Raw genomic sequence first — 5,300 nt, forward strand, 5'->3', positions numbered from 1 at the left:
CTGCCACATGAATGAAATGCACTGACTTGGTCAGCCTATCAACAATAACCCATACTACATCAAACTTCTTTTAAGTCCGTGGGAGTCCAACAACGAAGTCCATAGTGATCCGCTCCCACTTCCACTCAGGAATCTCAATCTTCTGGAACAAACCACCAGGCCTCTAATACTCATACTTAACCTGCTGACAATTCAAACACCGAGCCACATATGCAATGATATCCTTCTTCAATCTCCATCACCAATAATACTGCCGCAGATCCTGATACATCTTCGCGGCGCCCGGATAAATAGAGTACCGGGAGATATAGGCCTCCTCTAAAATCAACTCTCGAAGCCCATCCACATTAGGCACACAAACTCGACCCTACAATCTCAAAACTCCATCATCACATAAGGTAACCTGCCTGGCACCTCCGTGCTGCACCATGTCTCTAAGGACACATAAATGGGGATCATCATACTGCCAATCACGGATACGCTCCAATAAAGAAGAACGAGCAACCGTGTAAGCTAACACACGACTGGGCTCAGAAACATCCAACCTCACGAACTGATTGGCCAAAGCCTGAACATCCAAAGCAAGCGGTCTCTCACCGACCGGAATATAAGCAAGACTGCCCATACTGGCTGACTTCCTACTCAAAGCATCGGTCACCACATTGGCCTTTCCCAGATGATATAAGATGGTGATATCATAGTCTTTCAATAACTCCAACCACCTTCTCTGCCTCAAATTCAACTCCTTTTGCTTGAACAAATACTGAAGACTCTTGTGATCCGTGAACACCTCACATGCCACGCCATACAGATAATGCCTTCAAATCTTCAACGTGTGAACAATGACTGCCAACTCCAAATCATGAACCAGATAGTTCTTCTCATGAATCTCCAACTGTCGCGAAGCATAGGCAATGACCTTGCCATCCTGAATCCATACTGCACCAAGTCCAATACGAGATGCATCACAATAAACTATATAAGGCCCTGAACCTGTGGGCGAAACCAATACCGGTGTCGTAGTTAGAGCTGTCTTGAGCTTCTGAAAGCTTGTCTCACACTCATCCGACCATTTGAACTGGTCACTCTTATGGGTCAACCTAGTCATCGGGGCTGTGATAGATGAAAACCCCTCCACGAACCGACGATAGTAGTCGGCCAATCCCAAGAAGCTCCGAATCTCTGTAGCTAATACTGGTCTAGGCCAGTTCTTGACTGCCTCAATCTTCTTTGGATCAACCTGAATACCCTCTACTGATATAACATGACCCAGGAATACAACTGAACTCAACCAGAACTCACAATTCGAGAACTTAGCATATAACTGACTATACCTCAAGGTTTGAAGAACCGCTCTAAGATGCTGCTCGTGCTCCTCCCGGCTGCGGGAATAGATCAAAATATCATCAATGAAGACTATCACGAACGAATCCAAGTAAGGCCTGAACACTCAGTTCATCAAATCCATAAAAGCTGCTGGGGCATTCGTCAACCCGAATGACATCACCAAGAACTCATAATGCTCGTATGAGTGCGAAAAGCTCTCTTAGGGACATCAGATGCCCTAATCCTTAACTGATGGTAGCTAGTTCTCAAGTCAATCTTCGAAAATACCTTGGCACCCTGAAGCTGATCAAACAAATCATCAACCCTTGACAATGGGTACTTATTCTAGATTGTAACCTTGTTTAACTGCTGGTAAACAATACACATCCTCATCGATCCATCCTTCTTCTTAACAAATAACACTGGCGCACCCCAAGGCGAAACATTGGGTCTAATGAAACCCTTCTCAAGAAAGTCTTGCAACTGCTCCTTCAACTCTTTCAACTCAAGCGGGGCCATACGATACGGCGGAATAGAAATGGGTTGAGTGCCCGGAGCCAAATCAATACAAAAGTCAATATCTCTGTCGGGTGGCATTCCTGGCAAGTCTAAAGGGAATACCTCAAGAAACTCACGAACAACGGGCACAGAATCAATAGAAGGGACCTTAGCCCAAGATGTCATCTTCCTAGAGGCCCAGTTTGGTGCCACATGTCAAATGACGTGGCATGCCAAGTCAAACAGAAGAGCTAATGGGATCATTCCACGTGTCAAAATGACAAAGTATGCCAAATCAAATTAAAAGGCTAATGAAACCGCGCCACATGTGCAAGTGATATGTTCTGGTCCATCAAATGCGGCCTTGTCACTTTTCAATCTGATTGGTCGGAAAGAGTTTGTTCTTATCACAACTCTTCCATCCCACAACTATAAATGGGGGTATTCATAACTCAGAAAAGATATCAGAAGTTACAACAAGAAGACACAAGGGAGCTCGTGGATCAAAGGCCACAATTCTCTGCAAACTGCAAGTGTTCAAGCATTCAAGCACTTCAACACAAATTTCAAGTATTCAAGATCAAGAACGAAGTAAAATTAAATACAAGGCGTTCAAGATCAAGGTTACTTGTGCGTGATACAATTTGTGGCAACAATCAAATTGTTTGCGACGGATAAATCAAATTCAAATTCAAGATCAAGCTCAAAGGCCCTTGAATTTATACTAGAAAAGTAGAATCAGAGGAATAATAGAGATTGTACACTCATATTATTTGAAATAAAATACTACGATTGTTGCAATATTTTTCGGTCCTGATTTTATTTTCTCGACGCAAATTTATTATCTACAAATTCTTCATTTGTAGATACTGAAATTTTAACAGATCAAGATAAATCCTATATTCAAGACAACTCTTGAAATATTAGGAGTATATTGGGGTTACTTAGTGGCTACTCCACTCAAACCCTAATTCATGCCTATAAATATGGCTACATATGTTCTTCAAAGACGTTCTCAGCAGTTCAATAGACTCCCGAAATATGCACAAAGAGATCAAATATACGATCTCCGAAATTCCATAAAACTCTTGGAATATTCATTAAGAGATCAAAATATGGTCTGATACTTCTTGACAATCAAATAGTTCAAGAAGATGGAGATCAGATACGTCCAAGAATGTTCGCATCATCCTACATTCGAGAAACACGCTGCTCCAGCCCTCGAATCAAAGAGATAATCAGGAGAAAAGAATCAAGAGAGAAACAGAATTGTACTCACAATTGATTAGTAAAGATATTTGTGATTGCAGTTTATTTTTTGTATGTTGAAAATATATTGCAAACAAATTGGCACGCCTAGTGGGACGAGTTCTGATCTTCATCTCTTCCTCCGGCAAACCAAAAACTTCAAGTTTCAAGATTATCTGTTGTGATGGCCGAATACTTCAAATCTCGTCTTTAAGTTTCAGCAAGCCTACACCTTGACAAACCTTGAAGTAGGGGCACTTGTAGACACTGAAATTTTAACAGATCAAGATAAATCCTATATTCAAGACAACTCTTGAGATATTAGGAGTATATTAGGGTTACTTGGTGGCTACTCCACCCAAACCTTAATTCATGTCTATAAATAAGGCTACATATGTCCTTCAAAGGCGATCTCAGTAGTTCAATAGACTCCCGAAATATGCACAAAGAGATCAAATATACGATCTCCAAAATTCCATAAACTCTTGGAATATTCATTAAGAGAACAAAATATGGCCGGATACTTCTTGACAATCAAATAGTTCAAGAAGATGGAGATTAGATACATCCAAGAAAGTCCGCATAATCCTATGTTTGAGAAACACGCTGCTCCAGCCCTCGAATCATGGAGATAATCGGGAGAAAAAAATCAAGGGAGAAATAGAATTGTATTCACATTTGATTAGTAAAGATATTTGTGACTGAGTTTATTTTTTGTATATTGAAAATATATTGCAAACAGTATATAATTTGAAAATTTTAGGGGGACTAAAGCTTGCTTAAGTAGCTTTCCCTAAGCCGACACCGGCTATGAAACAGTTTATTGACTAGCTATGTTTCCCTAAACCGGTCATGTTTTCAGTTCCTTATTCTTCAAGATTAGCCTCGGTAATCACTCTCGCCATTTTGTGGGGAACGTCAGGCCAACCTGGAATTTTTTCTAGGTCCTGTCACAGGACTCTTGTGCGACGAACAATTATCGCAATTGAAATTATATTTTATTCATTTTATTATTTTAAGCCGGCTATCACTTCCAATAAATCCCACTTTGCATTGTACGTCAGTTAACGTATTCCAAACACTATATTACTCTTAAGTGAGTCTCAAGTAGCTACAAAACGTTACAGGGCCTTGTAATATAAGTGAAAACGAATCAAACAGCACAAACAAGGTCGTCGAGTGCACCGTAGAAATCGCACTAAACAAGCTCCACCCGTTGCTTCTGTGGCCCATTATCAAATCTGCAGTCAGTGATCCCCAAAATCATTCCCTCAACCTACTAGAGTCAATTTGGGTCAAAAGTAATTTTTAAAAGGAAAAGTTATGATACTTAGTCAAGTTTTAATAGGAAAATAATTGAGCGGAAACATAAGCAATTTTTTGAGAATAGTAACAAGTTGCTTCTTTCCAAAAGTAATTTTGAGCTAAAATACTGTTGAAGAATTGCTATTGCACCAATAAAGATTGTTAATTAGCCCATTAACCCATTAGCTGATGCACCAATAAAGGTTGTTAATTAGCTCATTAACCTATTAGCCGATCCTCCTCCTAAACCCCTATACTAGCAGCACTATGGGGAGGGGCAGATATAGTATATTAATGGCGGTTTCAATTGAACCAATAACTTTCGACGCAGAGTAAAATTTTATATGTAAAAATTGGTTAAAATTATAAAAATAGTAGATATGAATTTATAACTTTAAAAATATAATGAGTTCAATGCTAAAATCTTAAAAATTGAACTCATAAAAATTAAATCGTGGATCCGCCTTAATTTGACTATGGATGTTTAAAAGGGAAGTTTTTCACTAGACTAGAGATGGCTATGAATTAGATATTTTCTGCATTCATCGAGTGGATTTTTAGGCTGTGAAAATAAGGAATTTTATCCGTCTCTCAAGGAAAAGCACGTAACTCTCATAACTAGTATTAACGAGCTAAATACTTCAAATACACTTAAAGCACTTTGTAAAAGTTTGACCAAAAACTAATTACTGTTTAAAAGTATTTTTATATTTATTAGCTAAACATAAACTGTTTTTCATCAAAATTACTTTTTAAAAGTACTTTTCAAGATAAACTAATTTTAGAAGCACGACCAAACATTCTATAAGTGTGCCTAAACTATTTATAATTTAAGTAACATAATATATACTCCGGTAAAAAATGTGAAAGCACCCTATTTGCTTTATTATCTTTCTCGCCTCACAGCTAATAGCTAAGGGTGG

This window comes from Nicotiana sylvestris, chromosome 6 (assembly GCF_000393655.2).
Source record: "Nicotiana sylvestris chromosome 6, ASM39365v2, whole genome shotgun sequence".
NCBI classification, from domain to species: Eukaryota; Viridiplantae; Streptophyta; class Magnoliopsida; order Solanales; family Solanaceae; genus Nicotiana; species Nicotiana sylvestris.